This window comes from Balaenoptera acutorostrata, chromosome X, assembly GCF_949987535.1.
Source record: "Balaenoptera acutorostrata chromosome X, mBalAcu1.1, whole genome shotgun sequence".
Lineage (NCBI taxonomy): Eukaryota > Metazoa > Chordata > Mammalia > Artiodactyla > Balaenopteridae > Balaenoptera > Balaenoptera acutorostrata.
In genome coordinates, this window is record NC_080085.1 from 115,589,197 (window position 1) to 115,615,619 (window position 26,423).

The 26,423-nt window shown below is 40.5% G+C and overlaps 1 non-coding gene across 1 annotated transcript; it reads right to left on the bottom strand.

Annotated features, from left to right (window-relative positions):
- Positions 1-9,781: 9,781 nt before the first annotated feature.
- TRNAG-GCC (transfer RNA glycine (anticodon GCC)) lies at positions 9,782-9,854 on the bottom strand. Its single transcript has one exon. It is a non-coding gene; the product is annotated as a tRNA-Gly (tRNA).
- Positions 9,855-26,423: the final 16,569 nt, after the last annotated feature.

The following is a 26,423-nucleotide window of genomic DNA, read 5'->3' on the forward strand; positions in this document are numbered from 1 at the left end:
TGCCAATGCAGGAGACACGGGTTCGAGCCCTGGTCTGGGAAGATCCCACATGCTGCGGAGCAACTGGGCCCGTGAGCCACAACTACTGAGCCTGAGCGTCTGGAGCCTCTGCTCCGCAACAAGAGAGGCCGCGATAGTGAGAGGCCCGCGCACCGCGATGAAGAGCGGCCCCCACTCGCCGCAAGTGGAGAAAGCCCTCACACAGAAACAAAGACCCAACACAGCCAAAAATAAACATAATAAATAAATAATAAATAAAAATTAAAAAAAAAAAAGTCTGTAAGACATAGAAAGTAAATATTAAAATGACAAACATATACCCTAACTTATGGATATTTAAATTAATTGTGCATGGATTACTGTAAATGAAACACTGCGATGAAAAGGCAAAGATTAGCAGAAGGGCTTTTAAAAATGATCTCAGTATATATTACCTGTAGTACACACACTTTGCATTCAGACAGAAATAAGTTGAAAGTAAAACAAGTGAAAAAGATATACCATGCAAATGGTAATCAAAGAGAGCTGGAATGGCTATTTTAATACAAGACAAAATAGACTTTAAGACAAAAATTGTTACTAGAGACAAGGAACATCTTCTAATGAGAAAAGGTGAAATCACTCCAGAAATTATAACATTTATAAACGTGTATACACCTAACAACAGAATCCCAAAATACCTGAAGCAAAAAGTGACAAAATGGAAGGGGGAAATAAACAATTTAAAATTAACAGCTGGAGACTTTGATAATTTTAATAATGGACTGAATAACTAGACAGAAGATCAAAGATCAACAGGGAAGCAGAAGACTTGGTTGACATTATAAACCAATTAGACAACAAACTATAGAACACTCCACCCCAAAATAGCAGAAATCATATTATTTTGAAATCCACATGGAACTAACTACAGGATAGACCATACACAGGCCCTAAATCAAGTCTTAATAAATTTAAAGGGATTGAAATTAGACAAAGTACCTTCACAAAACAACAATGGGATGTAGTTAGAAGTTCATAAGATAAATAAATTTGGTAAATTCACAAATATGTGAAAATTAAACAACACTCACCTTAACAACCAATGGGCCAAAGGAAAAAAATCACAAGGGAAATTAGAAAATACTTTGAGATGAATGAAAACTAAAATACAACATAACAAAACTTATGTGACACAGGAAAAGCAGTACTTAGCGATAACTTTACAGATGTAAAGGCCTATATTAAAAAAGAAGAAATATCTCATCAATTACCTAAACTTTCCCCTTAAGGAAGTAAAAGAAGAAGAACCAACTAAACTGAAAGCAAGCAGAAGGAAAAATATAATAAAGATTAAAGCAAAAACCAATGAAAGGAAATAGAAAAATAATAGAGACTATCAACAAAGTAGAAAGTTAGTTATTTGAAAGATTAGCAAAACTGACAAACTTTTGGCTAAACTGACCAAGAAAAAAAGGAGAATACTAACTACACAAAAATCAACAATGAGAGGACTTTACTACTGACATTACAGAAATAAATGGAATTATAAAGGAATACTATGAAAAATTGTATGCCACCAAATTAGATAATACAGATGAAATGGATAAATTCATAGAAGTACATTGTAAGACATACAATATGTGATGTTTTAGAAAGTGTTGATTTTGAATCAGAAAGTTGTGAGTTTGTGCATCAGCTTAACCATATACTGTGAGCTTGGGAAAATTACGTCTCTGGATTTCAGTTTCCTCAGCTATTAAAAATGGATAATAACACCTACCTTGTGTATCTTTTTAGGATTATAAATTAAATATGTTATACATAACACTAGATTATATATAAGGAAACATTATATATTTTATATATTATAAATATACATATATTTATACTTCAGGAACTAGCAGTTCCTTTTTAGGGCTTCTTGCTGGTTCTCTTTCTCAGTTCTAAACAACAGAGTGCCTGAGTCTCAGGCCTTGAGACTCTTCTCTAGCTACCCTCATCCATGTATTGATTTCAGAGCTTAAGTACTACATAAAAATATATTTATATATATATGTGTGTATGTATATATGTATAAACATTTAGCAGCCTAGCACAATATCTAAGACATAGTAACTGAAAAATGGTGTTCATTTTTACCTAAATGGTAGTTATTATTAGATAAAAGTATTTGGCTCAAAATAGGTGCCAGAAAATTCCTTCCCACCTTTCCTGGTCTTAGCTTGGCTCCCACGCACTTATAGTTTCCTTCTCTGCTTGTGCTTCTGAATTGCCCTCATTTCTCTCTGGAACATCCTTCACTCCTTCCCACTCTCATCTCACCCTTGCAACGTTGGCCTTCCTAATAAAGACGTGGCATCAGGCATGGACCTCTTTGCATCTGCCTTCTGGGCTAATTATTTGACACTGGACATGAATCCTGCTGCATGATCAGCCCTTTGCTGCCCTCACCTGGCCTATTGCAGTGTTTGTTACAGTTGACTAGATGACCACTGGCCAGTAGAGACTCAGACGGACCTAGTTCTGACAAGGAGTTCACAGAAAGAATTCCCTGGGGAATTCAGACTAATGCGTCCCTTTCTCTGGGAGATAGGAACGAAGAGGCAATGGCCACCTCAATGTGATACCACCAAAAGGGAAAATTCAGTGCCTTCACAACAGTCTGTTTCAAAATTGGTCAGGATTACTCATGGCTATGTCAGCATTAGACGGGGAGAAGGCAAAAGTCGTATGGGAACCCCAGGCCTCATATGATTGCCTTTCTGAGCTCAGTTCAGCTCTGGACCTCTAAACACGGGGACCTACCTAAGCCAAAACTCTATTTCTAAACATCAATGCTCTCTTCCTAGTCTAGCATCACGTGCTACTCTAAGGAGGGGGTGGGCGGTGAGAGCACCATCCCGCTTACTGTGTTGCATAAGATGCCAGCTTGCACTTGCCAAGGGAAATTCATTTTCCTGAAGGCAGATAGCCTGAACCATCTCCCACAACAACTCTCAGAAGAATAAGCACAAATTACAGTGTGGGTGGGAGACAATGGGTGAAGGGAGTCAAAAAGCAAAAAGAAAAAAACCAAAAAAGAACACCAACTTTTAATACCGTAAGACTCTCGGCAACCTGGTCCACAGTTTCCCAAGTGGGCAAGCATAAGCCTTTTTCCCACTCATATGTTCATTAAACAAATATTTTATAGTGTGGAAAAAAAAAAAAGAAAGGTGGTTGCTTTGGAAAAAAAATAGACCATCCATTAACTATCTACTTTAAAAAGGTGTATGTGTGTTTGTGCATGTTGAGTGGGGGAGAGGTTAATGGAAAAAGACAATACTGATACCAAAACCAGAAAATTCAGACAAAATAGAAAAATGCAGATATATCCCATCTCTGAATATTGATATAAAACCCCTAAATATTAGCAAATAGAATCCATCTTCACATGAATTAATACAGTAACACATAAAACCAGTGGAATTTTTTCCCTAGAAAGGAGAGAACTAGTCAAGATTAAATTAATATTATTCAATGTCTAATAAGTCAAAGGAAAAATGATTCAGCATGTGGTTACCTCAGTAAATACCAAAACAGATAAATGATAAAATATTTCTATACCTGATTTATTGATGCTTAATAAAATATGAAATAAATGGATACCTCCTTAACCCTGTGTCAAACAAAAGGTTGTTAATTTTGAAATAACAGAAACATTTTCATTAAAATCAAAAACAAGGCAAGGAAAACACTGTGTTGACTGTTATTTAACATTGTTCTGGAAGTATTAGCCATTGCATTAAAGAGAGAAAAAATAAGATATATAAAAAAAGGAAAGATGGAAAATTATTATCAGCATATGAAATGACTATACGTCATTAAAAACTCAGAGAGGGCTTCCCTGGTGGCGCAGTGGTTGAGAATCTGCCTGCCAATGCAGGGGACACGGGTTCGAGCCCTGGTCTGGGAAGATCCCACATGCCACGGAGCAACTAAGCCCATGAGCCACAATTACTGAGCCTGCGCGTCTGGAGCCTGTGCTCCGCAACAGGAGAGGCCGCGATGGTGAGAGGCCCGCGCACGGCGATGAAGAGTGGCCCCCACTTGCCGCAATTAGAGAAAGCCCTCGCACAGAAACGAAGACCCAACACAGCCATAAATAAATAAATAAATAAATTAATTAATTAAAATTAATTAATTAATTAATTAAATTTTTAAAAACTCAGAGAAATGATAACTTATTAGAAGATAATTTATAACGTAATTGGTTAGATTTGTTAAGAATTCAGTAACATTTATAATTATATTAATATAAATTTAATGTATAAACACATCTCATTTATAAAAGTAATAGTAAAGATTAATTCCCTTGACATAAACTTAACAAGATATGTACAAGACCTATATGAAAAGAAACAAAATTGTAAAACTCTACTGATAACAATAAAAGAAGACTTCGGTAAATGAAAAAGACATATATATTCTTGTATAAGAAGGTGTAAATAGTTTTAAAAAATCAATTACATTAATCTAAATATTCCATGTAATCCCAACAAATATACTAATATAATATATCGCTTTGAAACTTGAATATATAAATCCAAAATTCATCTAGAATTCATCTAGAAAATAATCATGAGGAAACTGCCAAAACCATTTTGAACAAGAAGAGAAATGAGAGGTGACTAGCACTAGATATTAAAATGAATTACAAGGATATGGTAATAAAAACTGTGTTACTGTAGTAAGAATAGACTAACAAATTAATGGGATATGATAAAAATCCTAAAAATAAGCCCAAATATACATTGAACAAATGGATTATTACAGGGTTTCAAATGTGAGGGAGAAAGGTGATTTATTGAATAGATTTCCTTCGACCACAGGCTAGTCATTTGGTGTGAGCAGAGGACTGAAAGTTAATGTCTAACATTTTTCACACTAAAAAAAAAAGAACAAGCGTAAATTGACATTGTTGTTCACTGATGGGCGATTTCTTAGCATACAATGACATCTAATCTTGTGACCTAGAAAACACTTAACATCATAAAATCTCGATGAATAAGTGATTACGAAGTTTCTGAGGGGGATAGTAGCTCACTATAACATTGCAACGCAGGCTCTGACCTTTTCTAACAACTAAGCCTATCTTTACGTACTAATATGTGATATCCAGAGAGCAAAACATATGTCTTTTTAATTAATTGACTAGAAACAGATTTATCAAAAAGAAATGGAAACACCAATTGGTAATATTCCTCTCTGATATAATAATTCTTTTATTTACCTCAACTCTTGACCCTGAGAAGAAATCTTGATTCGTTGCCTCTCAAAGTTTGCATCTATTGGAATATTCTCATCCCTGGTGCCCTGAGGGAACTAGCTATGCACTGAAGAGCATGTGTCAGGAAGCCAAGCGACTTCAGTTTGAGTTCTAGTTGGGTATCTAACAGCCCTGTGACCTTGACCTTAGTTTCCACTTGTACACATTGAAAGAATTGAACTAGAAGATCTCCAAGGTCCCTTTGAGTTCAAACAATCTATAATTCTAGTGTTTTAAATGCAAAGAATTATTTCACTTCTTTTCTTTCATTTATTTCCCTTCTATTAGAGGGTCTTTGTTAGAGCATCAGTTAGATTTACCAAGATTCTAGACATAAACACTTTTGTCCATTCGCAGGTGGCAACCTTCAAACAGCGGCAACTAGCTGCACTAACCCCTTGCTCATTCCTGATTCCCCCTTATTTGGAATGCACAGGGCTCAGGCCTTGAGTCTCTTTTCTATCTACCTTGACCCCTGTAGTGATCTCATTTGCTTTCATGGCTTAAATGCCATCTTCAATGATGACTCCATAATATATCTCCCCAGGCCAGATCTCTCCCCTATACTCCAGTCGTATATACCCAATTGCCTACTAGACACCTCTTCCTGAGAGTCTAATAGGTGCTTTTGTTATGATGTGATTTATGTTATGATTTCTATTCATCTGTGTGAAACTTATAGGATTTAAGTGACCTTAAACAGTTCAAAATGGAGTCACAGTATGTGAACTGCCATAGTAGTTTTGAAACATCCACTGTAGGACTATCAGTGTCTTAAAGTGATAAACAAGGAATATTACTTTAGATAAGAAATTTGTTGGGGAATGTACGTCACTGGAACAGAAGAAGCAACTGATAAGAGTCACGACCCCCTCTTGTGGGAAATATTTGCAAGTGCTGCGCCCGACAAAGGGTTAATTTCCAAAATACACAAGCAGCTCATACAACTTAATATCAAAAAAGCAAACAACCCAATCTAAAAATGGGCAGATCTAAATAGACATTTCTCCAAAGAAGACATACAGACAACCAACAGGCACATGAAAAGATGCTCAACATCACTAATCATTAGAGAAATGCAAATCAAAACTACAATGAGGTATCACCTCACACCAGTCAGAATGGCCGTCATCAAAAAGTCTACAAATAATAAATTCTGGAGAGGGTGTGGAGAAAAGGGAACCCTCCTACAGTGTTGGTGGGAATGTAAATTGGTGCGGCCACTATGGAGAACAGTATGGAGGTCCCTTAAAAAACTAAAAATGGTTACCATATGATCCAGCAATCCCACTCCTGGCCGTACATCCAGAGAAAACCATAATTCAAAAAGATACATGCACCCAGTGTTCATTGCAGCACTATTTACAATAGCCAAGACATGGAAGCAAATGTCCATCAACAGATGAATGGATAAAGAAGATGTGGTATGTATACACAATGCAGTACTACTCAGCCATTAAAAAAAAAAGGGGGGGGGGGAAATTCTAACATTTGCAACAACTTGGAGGGTATTATGCTTAGTGAGATAAGTCAGACAAAGACAAATACTGTATGATATCACTTATATGTGGAATCTAAAAAAGAAAACAAACTAGTGAATACAAAACAGAAAGAGACTCAGATACAGGGAACAAACTTATAGTTACAGAATGAGAAAGGGAGGGGGGAAGGGTAAATTAGGAGTATGGGATTAAGAGATACAAACTACTATACATAAAATAGATAAGCAACAAGGAATAATATAATAGTATAATACAGGAAACTATATTCAATATCTTGTAATAACCTATAATGGAAAATGATATATATATATATAACTGAATCACTTTGCTGTACACCTGAAACTGACACAATATTGTAAATCAATTATACTTCAATTTTTAAAAAGACAAAAAATAAAAATAAACAAAAAATGAAAAAAAAGACCCCCCCTCCCCGAGTAACTCTTACCCTTAAAAAGGGGCCACTGTGCCGAGCGACTTGAAGGCTCCTCGCTGGAGGACACAGCTCCACGCTGCTGGGCGCTGTTCAGAGGGCGGCTGCTGGAGTACCTGTTGTGCTTGCCGTGAGACCCAAGACCGCTGCTCCCGCGGAAGCACCTCCTCCCAGGATTTCTCCCTGGAGTGGTTCCTTACCCCCACCCCCTTTCTAAACTCTGTTGTGTGCTAATTAGGTGCAATAGACTGAGAGATTCATGAATTGAATATTGGCTACGTTTAGTATATCTCCAATCCTGTGGTCCTTACCTGGCCTCACCGCTGGGCCCTGGAACAAACAACCTCACACACCAACAGGTCTAAAAAGAACTTCCTTATTTTTCCACGAAAACTAGCTCCTCCATCAGTCTTCCTGTCTTAGTAAACAGCAACCCAATACTTAACAGTGGCTCAGGCTAAAATCTTGGAGTCATCCTTGCCTTCTCTTTCTGTCAGGCCCTCCATCCAATCTGTTAGCAAATCCCGCAGTTCTTACCTACAAAATATATACAGAACGCCATCACTTCTCGCTGCTACCACCTTGGCCCAAGCCACCATCATATCTCACCTGGGTTACTGCAGTAGCTTCCTAATTCCTCTTCCTGATTTTACTGCTCTGTAGTCAATTCTCAAGACAGCAAACAGTGATTCTGTTAAAATGTAAGATTATAATCAGGTGTAGGATTTATTCCTCTAGTGCAGGGGTCCCCAACCCCCGGGATCTAATGCCTGGTGATCTGAGGTGGAGCTGATGTAGTAATAATAGAAATAAAGTGCACGATAAACGTAATGTGCTTGAATCATCCCTAAACCATCCCCCATCCCCCCTGCCAACCCCATCCGTGGAAAAATTGTCTTCCACGAAACCAGTCCCTGGCGCCAAAAAGATTGGGGACCACTGCTCTAGTGGCTCCCCTCACATCTAAAGGACAAAGCCCTATAGTGGCCTGTAAGAACCTGAACAAAACCCTTCTCCATTCCCTTATCTTCTACCCTTCTTCCTCTCACTCCATTCCACACAAATGGAATGGAGTTTATTGTTCCTCAAACACATTTAAGCTTATTCCTGCCTCAGGGCCTTTGCATTTGTTTTTCTCTCTGCCTGGAAAGCTCTTTGCCAAGTATCCACATAGTTTATTGCCTCCCTCACAGCCTTCTGGTTTTTGTTCAAACCATTTTATCACTAGGCATTCCTCAATAATCCTATTTAAAATTACACACATCTCCTGCCAAACACTCTTCCCCCCCCTTCTCTGTTTATCTTTTCTATAGCACTTTTTAACCCTCCTATACACTATGTATTTTACTTCTTTATTTACTGCCTGTCTCTCCTCCCTAGCATGTAAGTTCCAAGAGGATAAGGATTCTTGTCTGCTGTTCCAGTGCCTAGCACATAGTAGGTACCCAATAAATATTTGTCAAATAAATAAATGCACTGTCCCCTTTGACCAGATACTTTAGAGATTCCCCTCTTTGTTAGAGAATGATAAAATGGCTTTATAGAGTGAATTAGACTGTGAACTGTAAGTGTAAAATACTGTGTAGATGCACAAATGATTATTTCATTATCTGGCCAACGTACAAGGGATGCATACAAATTGTTCTAATCACAGAGTGATGAAAGAATAATGAACAATGTGTTCTTGAATAAGTGTAGGAAAAACATAATGAATTATAGTTTAAATGAAATTCGGATGCAATGGCCTGTATCACAGGCTCACTTTATCTATTCTTTGAACACTCTCATTTGGAGGAAATGTCCTTTAGACAAAAAGAAGTAGGTCAGAGGGCCAAGTGAAGACATAGTTGGGCCCACAGTTTGCACTGAGTAGGGTCAGTTTTTGTTTTTTTTTTTTAAATAAATTTATTTATTTATTTTTGGCTACGTTGGGTCTTCACTGCTGTGCATAGCCTTTCTCTAGTTGCGGTGAGCGGGGGCTACTCTTCGTTGTGGTGCACGGGCTTCTCATTGCGGTGGCTTCTCTTGTTGCAGAGCACAGGCTCTAGGCGCGTGGGCTTCAGTAGTTGTGGCTCACGGGCTCTAGAGCGCAGGCTCAGTAGCTGTGATGCCTGGGCTTAGTTGCTCCAAGGCATGTGGGATCTTCCCAGACCAAGGCTTGAACCCGTGTCCCCCGCACTGGCAGGCGGATTCTTAACCACTGCGCCACCAGGGAAGTCCCGGCATATTTGATTTTGAATCTTGGTCTGAAACATACAACTTGTGTGGCCTGTAACCTGTCTGAGGCTCAATTTCCATATCAATAAACGGGGAATAACAATACCTACATTTCAGTGTAGTTGGGTGCAACAATAAAGAAATCTACAACATAAGACCTAGCAGTGAGTGAGTGAATAAATGTTAATTTACTCATTTTTGTTTGCTTACTTATTTATTTATTTATTTTGGCTGCGCTGGGTCTTAGTTGCAGCACGCAGGATCTTTTCTGGTTGCGGCATGCAGACTTCTTAGTTGCGGCATGCAAACTCTTAGTTGCAGCATGCAGGCAGGATTTAGTTCCCCGACTAGGGATCGAACCCAGGCCCACTGCATTGGCAGTGCGGAGTCTTACCCATTGGACCACCAGGGAAGTCCCTACTCATTTTATACTTACATAATTCTCATTGTCTGCTAGGTGCTATTCTAAACACTTTACAAATTTTAACTCACTTAATCCTTACAACAACCCTATGAGTATAGGCACCGTTATTATCTTCATAGTACAGATGAGGCACAGAGAGGCCGAACAACTTCCCCACAGTTGCACAGCTAGCAAAGGGGAGCATCCAGACTTGAACACAGACAGTCTAGCTCGAGAGTCCACATTCCTAACTATTATGTTACTTAACTATTAGGCTAGATTGGACTCTCTGAATTCCCTACCATTAAAACCTTCTAATGACTCATCCAAATAGAAGGACTTTCCATTGTATTTTATTTTCCACCATTAAATTTAAACGTCTGCAAGCTATTCTGATGTGAGAAGAAAAAGCAGGCATCATGGTCGGAAGCACTGCAGCAAGTTACCTTGCCTCCCGGGGATAATTTGCCCAGGCACGATTGCTAACTCAGTGAAGGCGGGGCCTCAGAGTCCCAGAACCCACCCCATACCCAGGGGGTTTATGAAGTCATTTTCTGCCTTGCACGTCCCCTTTTTGTGTCTGCAGGCTGGCTCATGGAGGTTGACAGAGTTTTCATTCTCTCCAAGGTGATCATTAAGGACATAAATTTTTACTTCTCTCCATTAAATTGTTGATTCTGTTCCATAAAAGCTAAAATGTAGTCTCCAAGGGTAGAACAAAGTAGGCATCTTGCTATGCTTCTGACTTTCTATTTAATTTAGATAGAAAAGGGTTGAGAGATGACGATGCATGATTTAGCCCTACATCTTCCCCGGCACCAGAAACCACCACTTCACAGGAAAGCAATAAAAAGTCAGAGTACACCTTGCTCTTTGATATGGGATTATACCTGGTAGAGAAATAAAAGAATGACTTATAGAGCAAAGTGTCAGGGCTAAGCCAGTCCAGTTAAGGCCTAATAAGGATTTACTTCGACTCAGTCTTTTCTGTCAGAGACTTGATAATTTAATGAATAAGAAACTGTCACTCTTGGGTATGTTCTGCTTCACTGCCTTTCTTACCCAGCTCCCTCCCACCATCCACGCCAGCCTGACCCCTACCTACTTGTCTTTCTACTAGGAAATTCCAAACATGGACGGGGCATTGTCCAGCCAAGGCAGATAAAGAATGGCCATAAGGAGCCAGTGCCTGTCAGTCACTGCCTGGGGCAGGAGAGCGGGGAGGGATTCCGCATTGAGTTTTCTAATTCCCTGTTTGAGCTTTTGAATCTTCTCCCTCCCGCTGCTTCTGGCTGGCTGAGAGGAGCTTTGGCTCTACCAATATGCCTTTCATGCTCTGGGGAGATGCCAGGTTTAAGAAAGAGCTGCCGCAATTGTCTTGTCTTCTGTCCCTAGACTCGTGGCACTTAAACCTCAAATTTGAACCTTGAAAGAAAAGGAAATTGTAGATATAACCAGCCAAGTCTTGAAAATTAGTTTCCTCTCCTTTACCCCCTCTTCTGTCTCTCTCCTTTAGGAGGACCGTTCCACATAGGGATCACTGCATGTACTCCAGGGCCAGACTGATGTTACTTAACTCTCTGAATCTCAGCTACCTCATCCATATAATGGGGAAAATAAAAGGACCTACCCCAAAGTGGTGTTGTAAGAGTCTGGAACACAGAAATCATTTAGAACAATATCTGGCACAAGTCAGTGCTATACAAACATTAGCTATTATTATGTCATGAAGAAGTTAAGGATGGATAAAGAGAGAAAAAAACAGATGTTCTAGACTTTCAGAATTTTAAAGATGAAAAGGACCTTGGAGATCAACTGGTTTATGCCACCCAATTTTACAGATAAGAAAACTGAGACCCAGACTGATGAAACTCTGGATTCCCATGTTAAAACTCTTTCTATAATGCTACACTCAATTAATTTTGTTCCAAAGCTGGTCTAACTCTGGTTTATTTGTGCCTTCAGGCAGCAAATATTTACTGAGCACTTAGTAAAGGATTGTCATAATGCACAACTCCAGGAAGTTGTGTGATATGGCAGCTCAAAGTCTAGATGGTGAGATACTGTGCTCCCCCCATCCCCCCCCCACCTCTTGGTGTTCACACCATTGTGTGATCCCCTCCCCTTCAGTGTTGGCAAGACCTGTGGCTGCTTCTAGCTAATAGAATACAGAAAAAGTGGCAGAAGGTGTGTGATTATGGATACATGATTACTGATTTCGTTACGTAAGATCCTAATGCCTGCCTTGCTAAGAGAGATGCTCCCCCTTGTTGACTCTGAAGAAGAAAGCTGCTATGTTGTGAGCTGCCTTATGGAGAAAGAGCTGAGGATCGTCTCCCAGCTGACAATCAACAACAAACTGAGGGTATTTTTCTATGAAAAGAGAAGATACCACCCCAAGGAGCTGCGATAGGAGAGCTGAGGAGTATACATTATCGAATGTTCTACTCCCATTTACAGAGCCCCTGTGATGCTTGAGGCTGGTGGTTTAAGTCACGGACCCGGCCAGTGCTGTGCTGAGCCATACGGGAGCCTGAAGCAAAAGGACGAATCTGTGTTACATACTGTATATAACTATATATAACTATACAGACGGTTTTATGTATTTTTAAAACTGGCTGATGGCTTTAATGAAAATATCATCAATGAGTTTGCTTCTCTTCAAACCAGGAAAGTAAAATGATAACAAATTCTGTCTTGAGTATAAATAAAATATTTAAACTTAAAATAATGAGAGTTTTAATATATCTACTTTTCAATTTTTAAATATTTCTTAACTACTCTAATGTTCTGGAAAAAGTCATATGTGTAGAAGGCATTGTTACATAGCCCTGATTGTAATTAAACAGTAAACAGACATAAAAACATGTATATCGGGCTGCACATTTTTCCTTTTGCCTTAGCCTCCAATATGGCTTGACATAGCACTCTCAGATCTTGTTTTTATTTAAAACTTTGTTGTTTTTTTCACCATGAATTTTTTTGGCATTAATTGAGATTCTTTAAAATAGTCTCACTAAAATATTGTTGACCTTGGGGCTTCCCTGGTGGTCTAGTGGTAAGAATCCGCCTTCCAATGCAGGGGATGTGGGTTCGATCCCTGATCGGGGAACCAGGATCCCACATGCCACGGGGCAACTAAGCCCTCACACCACAACTACTGAGCTCGCGCGCCTCTATGAGAGAACCCACATGCCGCAACTACAGAGCCCACGAGCCCTGGAGTCTGTGTGCCACAACTAGAGAGAAGCCTGCGCACCACAAGGAAAGATCCTATGTGCTGCAATGAAGATCCCGTGTGCTGCAACTAAGACCTGATGCAGCCAAATAAGTAAATAAATAATAAATATTAAAAACTATAAAAAAATAAAATAAAATATTGTTGAACTTGAAAACAGAATGAAACAAAACCAAAAACCCACAAACTGAGGCACTTAGTCTGGCAGCCTACAAAGGTCTGAATTCTCTCAACCCCATACGAACTCAGAAGCAAATCCTTTCCCAGTCACACCTCAGGTAAAACAGAAATCCCAGCTGACACCTTGACTGCAGTCCTGTGAGACTTTAAGCCGAGGACCCACCTAAGCTGTGCCCAGACTCCTGGTCCGCAGAAACTATGTGATAGTACTTGTGTGTTCCTTTAAGCTGTTATGGTTGTGGTAATGTTGTTATGTGGCAATAGATAACTAATATAGATGTAAAAGTGCTTAAGACAATGGTTTCCGACTGAAAGAATTTCACAATCAAGTGGGAAGACAAAAACTACTTATGTGACAATGTGGGCAGAGACATAAGGCATAGGGTATAAGAAAGGACAAGGCAGTTTGGTGTTATTAGAAAGTGAAGTGAGGGAAGATACGGCAGGAAGTGAAGCTGGAGAGACAGGAAATATAGATATGTGGGTTGTGGCTATGAGCTTTGTCATCAGGAAGATCTGGGTTCAAATTCCAACTCTACCAATTTCTGGTCTTGTGACATTGGACAAGGAGATTAAGGAGTCTATGGCTTAGTTTCCTTATCTGTAAAATAACAGGATAATCATACTTCTTAGGGCTTAAAATGGAAGGCTTTAAATGAAACAAAATTAAATGATGCTCCTAAAGCCTTTAGTATGCTACTGGCACATAGTATATGCTCAATAAAAATGTGAGCTATTGGGAGGGGTCAAAACATGGCGATCCTGGTAAGACATGTCAAGGAACTTAATCCTACAGACAGCTGGGAGTTACAGATGGGAGTGATGTTGGCAAGTTTGTGGTATAGAAACATTTATCTGGGGCAGTTGGGAGGAAGGATTCAAAGGGGATGAGACTGATGGCAGGAAGGTCAATTAGGAGACTGTTGTAGTGGTCCAGGAGAAAGCTGAAAAATAGCTGGAGCTGGTAGGATGGACATCATAAATGGTTAAGCGGGTATATATGTTCTTCTTGATTGGCACAAAAATGATAAACCATGGCATAAACATATCTTTTCTGCTCCCTGTATATACCGCTATATATAGACAGGAAGGTCACTTGATCACTTGGTATTAAAATTCATGCTGGTCTCCCAGCCCTTTCTGTAATCTAGTGAGAAACTTACCACCTTGGCTATTTTCTTTCTGATGTGCAATTTCAAGAAAGTATTTCAAGGGACTTCCCTGGTGGTCCAGTGGTTAAGACTCCATGCTCCCATTGCAGGGGGCATGGGTTCAGTCCCTGGTCGGGGAACTAAGATCCCGCATGCTGCACAACATGGCCTAAAAAAAGGGAAAAAAAAAAGAAAGTATTTCTTTTTTTTAAATTAATTTATTTTTGGCTGCACTGGGTCCTTGTTGTGGCACACAGGCTTCTCTAGTTGCGGCACGCAGGCTCAAGGGCACGTGGGCTCAGTAGTTGCGTCACACTTGCTTAGTTGCAGTACATAGGATCTTAGTTCCCTGACCAGGGATCGAACCTGGGCCCCCTGCATTGAGAGCATGGAATCTTAACCACTGGATGGCCAAGGAAGTCCCCAAAAGAAAGTATTTCAAGATACTCACTTGTCCAGAATAATGCTCAGACTTGCTTTCTTCAGAGTTCTACAGTAATTATTTACTTATGAAAATGAAAAAAGAAATGCAACCCGAGGTAAATGACTCGTTATGATGGCCCTAGAGTCGGGGACAACTTACTGTATGTACAACTGACTCAGATCTTCAGGCCAAGAATCCTAGTGGGAAGGTATGAGTCCCCTTGTACCAGATTGTTCAGTAAACAAAGCTTCAGCTCCCACAGGGCCCCTGACAGGGCTGCAGATTGGTGTTTCTTCACCCATCAAGGCTGGAGCTTTGTGACAGCCTAGCTCGTTAGCACACAGCTGCAGATGGAGTCTAGCACAGCAACAAGACAAAATATTGCCAAGTTTGTCAAGTTTTTCTTCTGTAGACTCTCTGTCCACCATCCTCTCCATTGCCTCCTCTTTTTAAAAAAAAAAAAAATTATTTATTTATTTGGCTGCGCCGGGTCTTAGTTGTGGCACGCGGGATCTCTGTTGTGGCGTGTGGGATCTTTAAGCGGGCTCTTTTAGTTGCTGTATGCGGGCTCTTATCTGTGGCATGCAGGATCCAGTTTCCTGACCAGGGATCAACCCCGGGGCCCCCTGCATTGGGAGCGTGGAGTCTTAACCGCTGGACCTCCAGGGAAGTCCCGCCTCCTCTTTCTTTATCCTCATCCCTGCTCTGAGTATCCCTTCCATCACTCTTCAATTCAGCGTTCTCATGCTCTTCTGAATCCTGGTACTAGGGAGAGAGGTGCTATAATTAAATTAACTCACGTTAAGCTGTCTAAGGCTTTGTGTTTTGCTTCTTCCAATGTGAAAAGCAGCTAAATATCAGGGTCAAGAATTAATTATAAGAGCAGCAGATCTCCAGAGAAGATTGAATCCTCATTCCCGGCAGGTTTGGGGTACTGAGGTTGGAGCTGTGAGTGGGGTGCTAAGACTTGGACTGGTGAGTCTAAGGTTATGCACACAAAAGTCTTGGCTCCTTAGATTCCTCTCCAGGCCTACAAAAGCAGCCCACTTCTCCCTGTGCAAAGCTAGTGCCCACCTCTTGCTTACAGACAATGAAGAGGCTTCTGTCTTAGAAGACAGCATGCATTACTGAAACTGCCTTCTATTCCCCAGAAGTAGGGTAAATTAAAATTTTCTGGATGCCCGCGCACCGCAACGAAGAGTACCCCCCGCTCGCTGCAACTAGAGAAAGCCCACGCGCAGCAACAAAGACCCAACGCAGCCAAAAATCAATAAATAAAAATAAAATTTTAAAAAAAATTTCTGGATGAATGGCAGAGATCAGTGCCACCCCTGGACACCTAAATGATGTAGAGGTCGTTGTTCCCACCAAATTCTTATTTAATTCACCAGACTGGACACTACAAAAACCAGACAGATCCTGAAGAATGACAGTAGACTCCTGCACACGCAATCAAGTAGTACTTGTAGCTCCTGTGCCAGATATAGTATCTTTTCTAGAGTAACTTAACACAGCCTCAGGTTCATGGTGTGTGTGTGGTCACTGAAATCTGGAAAGAAAGTTTTTTTGCCATCCTTTCAGGAAAGATTACCAGAGACAGAGCACATTTACATGAAACTGACAAGACAATAGAACGCATTTATGATTTTGCCCCAAGGCTATATTAACTTTCCAGTCCTCTGTCTTAATAGAGTCCAAAGGGATTTGAGGACATTTCTCAGAACATCGCTTTGGTCTGCTATAGCGATGACAGCATATTAATTGAACCAGATAAGCAAGAAGTAGCAAGTGTGTTGGGAGCCTTGGTAAGACACCTGTGTATACAGAGGGTAGGAGAAAAACACAATGAAGACTCAGAGAACATGCCACTTCAGTGAAGTTTTTAGATGTCCAGTGGTTTGTGGCATGCCAGGGTAGCCCCTCATAAGTAAAGGACAAATTATTCCTGCCTCTAAGAAGGAAGCACAACACCTGGGCAGCCTATCTCCCTCCAGTGGATACAAGGGTGCTAGTTCAGTGGTCATTTCTCTCCTTTCCAAGGTTCCTTTAAGCTTCCTAAGGTTAAGGGAGAGAAGAGGAGAGAGGATAAGATGGGGAAAGGGAAAGGGGAAAAGAGAATGGGAAGGAGAGAGGATGAGAGTGCAATGGAGATGATAGAGGGAGAGAGAAAAGAGAGAAATGGAGAGATGAGAGGAAAAGGGAAAGAGAAAGAATGAAAGGAGATAAACCAAAAGAAACAGGAAAAATGGAGGAAGAAAACTTACATGGGGAGAGAAAAAGAAAAGAGAAAAATAAATTTAAAAAGGAGAAGGGGGGAATATTGAAGAAAAGGAGAGTGAGCCAGAGCGAGAGAAGCAGTTTCTGGTGTCCTAAATTGAGGTGCATTACAGAAAAGGAGTAAAATTATTTCGAGTCATTTTAAGGAACTAATATCATGGTGAGAAAAAAACACAAACACTTTATTTACATTTAACACTTTTTTTTTTTTAACCACATTCTCCCTGAGAGGTGGACCCAGGCCCCTTTCAGGCAAATAATTGAAAAGCAGAAAACATAATAAACAACCCCGTCCTCCTCTAGAACAAAACACAGAGCCAAAAGGCGAGGAGAGCGGTATGCAGAGCTGCTTCAGTGCACACTAGCAGGGAAGAGGGAAACGGAATCCCTATTTTGTAATCCCTGATGCTATTCATGGTGTCATGTACCGCTGTTGGAAATCAGAAGAGTTTGGCCAGATTTGGGGGGATTTCTATGCACACCTTTTGCCTGAATTTTCTGAAAGCCAGGTCTTCAGAAGGTGGAGGAGCTGTCTGTCTGACCACACCTGACTTGGGGACAGAGGGACAGAGTGCAAATGCCTTAAGGGGCTACCCCCACCATGCACACGATCAGCATATTGGGAAGAGCCCGTCTTCTGCTGTTTCTGCGAAACCACTGTGGGAGCTTTTGAAACAAAACGGGCACTAAGACCCACACAAAAACAAACTTCATAGTGCAGCTCTATTTTTATTTTTAGTAGTTTTAAAAATTGTAATTGTGGGAAAAACCATGTAACACAAAATTTACCATCTTAACCATTTAAAGTGTACAGTTGTGTAGTGTTAAATACATTCACAATATTGTGCAACAGATCCCCAGAATTTTTCATCTTGTAAAACTGAAAATCAATACCCATTACCCAACTCCCCATTTCCCCCTCCCTCCAACCCCTGGAAACCACCATTCTGCATTCTATCTCTATCAGTTTGACTACATTATATACCTCATACAAGTGGAATCTTTCTTACAGTATTTGTCTTTTTTTGTGACTGGCTTATTTCACTTAGCACACTGTCCTCAAGCTTCATCTATATTGTAGTATGTAACAGGATTGCCTTCTTTTTTAAGGGTGAGTAATATTTCATTTTATGCAAATACCACGTTTTGTTTATCCATTCATCCACTGATGGACATTTGAATTGCTTCACCTCTTGGCTATTGTGAATAATGCTGCAATGAACATGCGTGTGCAAATATCTCTGAGATCCTACTTTCTTTGGGATGTATACCCAGAAGTGGCATTGCTAGATCATATGGGAATTCTAATTCTAATTTTAATTTTTTGAGGAACCTTTCTACTGTTTTGCATAGCGGCTGCATCATTTTACATTCCCACCAACAATCATTGTGCAGCTCTATTAAACCAAAATAACCACTGGGGACAGCTGCAGAGATAGCCAGAGATAATTATAGCCACAATAAGCATGCTGGGATTCTCAGAAAGGTTTCTTTGTTAACAATCACTAGCAGGGGAACATTCACACATCAAATCAACAACATACAAAATACCAAGGAGGAGGTCACCTGGCAGTTATACAACCATTAATGCTTTTGATCGATCCCATTTCCATGAGCACAGACACTGGGAACTGAAGGAACCATGTAAAGCAAGACATTTTAATAAAAGCCCATTTGTTTATTTTTGTTTTTATTTCCCTTACTCCAGGAGGTGGGTCAAAAAAGATCTTGCTGTGGTTTATGTCAAAAGTGGTCTTCCTGGGCTTCCCTGGTGGCGCAGTGGTTGAGAATCTGCCTGCCAATGCAGGGGACACGGGTTCGAGCCCTGGACCGGGAAGATCCCACATGCTGCGGAGCAACTGGGCCCATGAGCCACACCTACTGAGCCTGTGCGTCTGGAGCTTGTGCTCCGCAACAAGAGAGGCCGCGATAGTGAGAGGCCCGCGCATCGCGATGAAGAGTGGCCCCCGCTCGCCGCAACTAGAGAAAGCCCTCACACAGAAACGAAGACCCAACACAGCCAAAAATAAATAAATAAAATTTATAAAAAAAAAAAAAGTGGTCTTCCTATGTTTTCCTCTAAGAGTTTTATAGTGTCCGGTCTTACATTTAGGTCTTTAATCTGTTTTGAGTTTATTTTTGTGTATGGTGTTAGGGAGTGTTCTAATTTCATTCTTTTACATGTAGCTGTCCAGTTTTCCCAGCACCACTTATTGAAGTGACTGTCTTTGCTCCATTGTATATTCTGGCCTCCTTTGTCATAGATTAGGTGACCATAGGTGCATGGGGTAATCTCTGGGCTTTCTATCCTATTCCATTGATCTATATTCCTGTTTTTGTGCCAGTACCATATTGTCTTGATTACTATAGCTTTGTAGTATAGTCTGAAGTCAGGGAGTCTGATTCCTCCAGTTCCATTTTTTTCCCTCATGACTGCTTTGGCTATTCGGGGTCTTTTGTGTCTCCATATAAATTTTAAGTTTTTTTGTTTGAGTTCTGTAAAAAATGCCATTGGCAATTTAATAAGAATTGCACTGAATCTGTAGATTGCTTTGGGTAGGATAGTCATTTTGACAGCATTGATTCTTCCAGTCCAAGAACATGGTATACCTCTCCATCTGTTTGTGTCATCTTTAATTTCTTTCATCAGTGTCTTATAGTTTTCTGAGTACAGGTCTTTTACCTCCTTAGGTAGGTTTATTCCTAGATATTTTATTCTTTTTGTTGCAATGGTGAATGGGATTGTTCCTTAATTTCTCTTTCTGATCTTTCATTGTTGTATATAGGAATGCATGATATTTCTGTGCATTAATTTTGTATCCTGCAACTTTACCAAATTCCGTTAGAGGGGGCTTCTGCTGAATGGAAATTCTCATTTTGGCATTGCTCTGTATGCTTTGGAGAACAAGAAAAAATCCAAATATGCTTTAAAAAACCATTGGCATATTTTCATATGCATTTCTAGACTCCTTGCCAGCCAGAAAAGTCATTTACAGTATTTCTCTCCTGTTGCTGTCTGAGATAAAATCCAGAATTGGTACTCCAGCTATGTTGCTGCTGCTGCCGCTTCAGACCCCTTTAATATTCCTAGTCATGGATTTGGCCTTGTGTCTTGGTATTTTGTCTGCATGCATGCTTCCAAAACCCACAGAGAATGGTGAACGACTCTCTGAAGCCAGCCCTCTGCTGCTTTGCAGGGTGTCACACACTGAAGACTCATCGTTTCCAGCAGTCAACTGAAGCCACAGGGATAGCTGTGATAAATTACAAATAAAATCTGTCTGAGCATGCTCCCTGCCCCAAGTCACTCCCCTCTCCCAAAGGGAGGAAGAATAAGTAGCCTTGGATAACATGGCATGGCTGCCTGCAAGTTAAGGACACACTGGAAATCCAGACACAGGCAGCAATGTAGACCTGAGGGAAGAGAGAGAGGGAAAAAAAGGAAAGAGGGAGACAGAGGCAGAGACAGACAGTCAGGAGCAGAGAGAAAAAGAACAGCCTCTGACTTGGAGAGTTTTTGAGAAGAAAACCTTCCAATCCTTCAAAGACTCTTGGAAGTCAGGTAAAGGGATGCTGGTCCTGCCTGGGGACAAATGTGCAATGCCCCATTGTCTCTCTTTTCTTTGACATTTGTCGTTATTGTGACTCTTTACCTGGTTTCTATGAGTAAATTACTGGAGTAATTTGTATCAAGAACATACAAAATGCCAAGGAGGAGCTCACTTGATATTAGCATTTTGCTTTCATTCCATTTCTTTCTATTCCCACCCAGGGAATCTTAAAGAGTCCTTTAAGAAGGGGTTTCCCCAAATAATGTTTTGTTTTGTTATTTTAAGAATATTTGAAAGGGCAGATATTTATCATTTCAAATGCTTGGCCTCTACTTGTCCTCTTCTTTCATGAGCAAATATCACACACGCACACACACAAACACACACACACACACACACACACACACACACACGTAACTTGTTTGCCTCAGATAGAGACTGTTTCCAGTCTCTCATTTTACAGACAAGGAAACCAAAGCCCAAAAGGGAGTGGGCACTTATTTCCTTACACTAACCAGGGCTTCTCATTTCCAGGTCAGCATCTATATTGACGTGGAAGAGAGAGGGAAGGGACAGAGAGGCAGAGACAGAGAAATAGAGACAGAGAGAGAGAGGGGGAGAGAGACAGAGGGAGACAGAGAGAAAGGGACTGACTGTCCATGTCTCAGGCCTTGCTATTGGAGGTAAAGGGAGAAGGGTGAAATGTCAAGCTCAAGAGTGAAAATCACTTCTCTAAATCTTTTCACAGGGAAAAGCCTGAGGCTTTGGCAGCCCCGTCCCCTTGTGCTGGGAGTGTCTAGGACACAGAGGAGTGTACATTGGTGGGGGAAAGAGGGATGGGTAAGGACACGAGGAAAGGGAAGGTGAGAGAGAGAAATTTGAAAGAGAAATGTTTTGGTTCTTTTTATTAAAATAGGCTGTGTAGGGCTTCCCTGGTGGCGCAGTGGTTGAGAGTCTGCCTGCTAATGCAGGGGACACGGGTTCGAGCCCTGGTCTGGGAAGATCCCACATGCCGCGGAGCAGCTGGGCCCGTGAGCCACAACTACTGAGCCTGCGCGTCTGGAGCCTGTGCCCCGCAACGGGAGGGGCCGCGATAGTGAAAGGCCCGCGCACCGCGATGAAGAGCGGTCCCCGCACCGCGATGAAGAGTGGCCCCCACTTGCCGTAGCCGGAGAAAGCCCTCGCACGAACCGAAGACCCAACACAGCCATAAATAAATAAATAAATAAATAAAGTAGCTATAAAATAGGCTGTGTAGGAGTTGAAAATGGTCGTGTCAACGGTGAACAAGATGTGGGAGCTTGGAAGCAGAAGAGCCAGGGGGCAGCAGTTTCAGCGTGCCAGGGAGCTTTAAGGGGGGTTGAAAAGTTGCTTTTGTAGCCTACTGAGTGCCATCCCAGCATCAAGGTCTTCCGAATAGCCCCCTGGCTGGCAAAGAGATGAACCCTGGCTCCAAACAGCCCCACGAGCACGATCATCACGGCTCTAGTTTATTGAGCCAGTGTTATGTTTGTGACACTGTACGTGTGCTAACTCACTTTATCCTCATAACCACCCCATTAAGTAAGTTCTCTTACTACCCCATTTTAAAAATGCAGAAACAGAAGCTCAGAGACTTGAAGAAACTTTCCAAGGGCACACAGCCAGTCATGGCCAGAGCCAGGAGAGAACCCAGGTCTGTTTCACTCTGAGGCCAGTGGATCTTGACTACCTCACTCTACTGCCTCTCAAACATTAAAATGTAACTTTAGTGATTGGTTCCCAAGTTTGTTTGTTTTTTTTTCTTGCCACATCGAGCAGCGTGTGGGATCTTAGTTCCCTGACCAGAGATGAAACCCAAGCCCCCTGCAGTAGAAGAGCGGAGTCTTAACCACTGGACCACCAGGGAAGTCCTCCCAAGCTTTTCTTAAAATTACAAAGTGTATAAATAGGTTTCAGATAGATGTTCAACAAAGCACAGGCAGGTCAGTATAAAGGCTGACCTGGAAATGAGAAGACCTGAGTTGTTGTACCAGCTTCATGTACGGAAATAAGTGCCCTTGGGTTTCCCTGTCTGTAAAACGAGGGGCTGAAGACCATGTCTAGGAAACCCTCTGGTTCTCTGAGGCAAACAAGTTACAATTATTTTAATGGTGGGAGAACAGAAACAACTAAAATGAAAAAACCCAAACACCGAGTATTAATATTAGTCGAGTGTGAACGCTAGTCTTAACCCATTGGCAAGGTTCATTATGGTGATGTGACGTCTTTCACTATCTTTCAAGTCATCAGACATTATAATTTTCCTGTCTCCAACTGTCTGCTTGCACTGCTGACATTGAACTTTTTGTTGCCAGTTGTATTTTTTGGAACCTGAGGAAAATCTGCCCACTTTTGCTTTTTCCACTCCACAATTTGTGTTAGAATTTGTACCCAAATTATCAATGGCTAATTTTCTGTAATAATGTTGTAGTCTATGTTAAATTTCTTCCAACGGAAAGTGGGAATGCAACAATATCAACTCTGGATTCTGAATTGTACTTTTTTCTAGTTTTTCTTTTTAAAACAATATTGTCTATCACTGCTTTATAACAGCTTTATTGAGATCTAGTGGATATTCCACAAAATTCACCCATTTAAAGGTGTACATTTCAGTGGGTTTTTTTTTTTTTAGCATATTACCAAATTGTGAAACAGTCATCACTAATGTTAGGACATTTCCATAACCCCCAAAACAAACCTTTTACCTATTAGCAGTCACTCCCCATTTCCCTCTCCACTCTGGCCCTGGCAACCACTAGTCAGCTTTTGTGATTCTAATATTTGTCTATACTGGAAATTTCGTATAATAGAATCATACAAAATATGGTCTTTTCTGACCAGCTTCTTTCGCTTAGCATAACGTTTTCAATATTCATCCATATTGTAGCATGTATCAGTATTTCATTCCTTTTCATGGCCAAATAATAATCCACTGTGGCATATACAACATTTTGATTATCCATCCATCAGCGCTGATGGGCATTTAGGTTGCTTCCATTTTTCTGGCTATTAGGAAGAATGCTGTTGTAAAATCTTTGTATACAAGTTGTGTGGTTACATAGTTTCAGATCTCTTGTGTGTAAACCGATGAGTGGAACTGATAGGTCATGTGGTAGCTATATGTTTAACTTTGTGAGGAACTGTCAGACTATTTTCCAAAGCAGCTGCACAATTTTACAATCCCAGCAGCAAGGTATGAGTGTTCCACTTCCTCTACATCCTTGCTGTCATTTGTTTTTGTCTGTTTCTTCTTTTTCCTTCCAGTTTTATTGAGATACAACTGACATACAGCACTGCATGAGTGTAAGGTGTACAGCATAATGATGTGACTTACATACGTCATGAAATAATTACCATAGTAAGTTTAGTGAAGATCCATCGTCTCATATAGATATAAAATTAAAGAAATAGAAAAAATATATTTTTCCTTGTAGTGAGAACTCAGCATTTACTGTCTTAACAACTTTCCTATATAACGTACATCAGTGTTAATTATATTAGTCATGTTGTACATTACATCCGTAGTACTTATTTATCTTATAACTGGAAGTTTGCATTTTTCCTCTGTTTCTGATTTTAGCCAATCTACTGGGTGTGAAGTGGTATCTCATTGTGGCTTTGATTTGCATTTCCATAATGACTAATCACATTGAGTGTCTTTTCATGTGTTTGTTGGTCATTTGTATATCTTCCTTGGATAAATGTCTATTCAGATATTTTGCTTATTTTAAAAAAATGTTTTTAAGTGTACAATTCAGTGGCAATACGTATATTCACATTGCTGTGCAATTAGCACCACCACCCATCTCCAGAACTTTCTTTTTATCTTCCAAAACTGAAACTCCATACCCACTAAATAATTCCCCAGTCTCCCCTCCCCCCAGCCTTTTGCAGCTATAATTCTTTCTGTCTCTATGAATTTGACTACTCTAAGCACCTCATATAAGTGGAATTATACAGTATTTGATCGTTTGTGACTGGCTTGTTTCGTCTGGCATAATTTCTTCAAGGTTCATCCATATCATAGTTTATGTCAGAATTCCTTCTCCATACCCACTGATGTGCTTCATTCCGGGTCTTTTCCTTGTCGGTAGGGTTTCTTAACTTTGGCACCATTGACATTTGGGGCTGGCTAACTCTTTTTTGTTGTTGTTGTTGTTGTTGTTTTTTGTTATCCAGTTTTACTGAGCTATAATTGACATATAACCTTGTATTCGCTTAAGGTGTACAACAAAATAACTTGATATACATATATATATAGTGAAATAATCACCACAAGAAGTTTAGTTAAAATCCGTCACCTCACATAGTTCCAAAAATCTTTTTCCTTCTGATGAGAACTTTTAAGATCTACTCTCTTAGCAACTTTCAAATAGATAATATGGGGGACTTCCCTGGTGGTCCAGTGGTTAAGACTTCGCCTTCTAATGCAGGGGGTACGGGTTTGATACCCAGTTGGGGAGCTAAGATCCCACTTGCCTCACAGCCAAACAACCAAAACATAAAACGGAAGCAATATTGTAAAAAATTCAATGAAGACTTTAAAAATGGTCCACATCAAAAAAATCTTTAAAAAAAAAAGATTTGCAAAAAAAAATACACAGTATGGTATTGTTAACCACAGTCACCATGCTGTCTGTTACATCCCCCAGAACTTATTAATCTTATAACTAGAAGTTTGTACTTTCTGACCACCTTTACCCAATTTCTCCACTTCCCACTCCTACTCCCACCCCCGCCTCTAGCAACCACAAATCTGATCTCTGTTTCTATGAGTTTGGTTTTCTTAGATTCCACATATAAATGAGATCATACAGTATTTGTCCTTCTGTGTTTGACTTATTTCACTTAGCATAATGCCCTTAAGGTCAATCCATGTTGCTTCAATTGGCAGGATTTTCTTCTTTTTATGACTGAATTTTATATATATATAAAACTCACATTTTGTTATATATATAAAACTCACATTTCTTTATCCATTTATCTATTTTTTTATTGGAGTATAATTGCTTTACAATGTTGTGTTAGTTTCTGCTGTACAGTGAAGTGAATCAGCTATATGTATACACACATCCCTTTCCTCTTGGACCTCCCTCCCCCCACCATCCCACCCCTCTAGGTCATCACAGAGCACCAAGCTGAGCTCCCTGTGCTATACAGCAAGTATACAGCAACCTGTATACAGGAACCTGTATACAGCAGGTTCCCACTAGCTATCTATTTTACACGTGGTAGTGTATTTACGTCAAACCTAATCTCCCAGTTAATCCCACCCTCCTCTTCCCCTCCATGTCCACACGTCTGTTCTCTACATCTGCGTTTCTATTCCTGCCCTGCAAACAGGTTCACTTGTACCATTTTTCTAGATTCCACATATCTGCGTTAATATACGATATTTGTTTTTCTCTTTCAGACTTACTTCACTCTGTATGACAGACTCTAGGTCCATCCACATCTCTAGAAATGACCCAATTTCATTTCTTTTTAAAAAATTAATTAATTAATTAATTTTATTTTTGGCTGCATTGGGTCTTCATTGATGCTCGGGGGCTTTCTCTAGTTGCGGCGAGCGGGGGCTGCTCTTCGTCGCGGTGCGCGGGCTTCTCATTGCAGTGGCTTCTCTTGTTGTGCAGCACGGGCTCTAGGTGTGCGGGCTTCAGTAGTTGTGGCACATGGGCTCAGTAGTTGTGGCTCAGGGGCTCTAGAGCGCAGGCTCAGTAGTTGTGGCGCACGGGC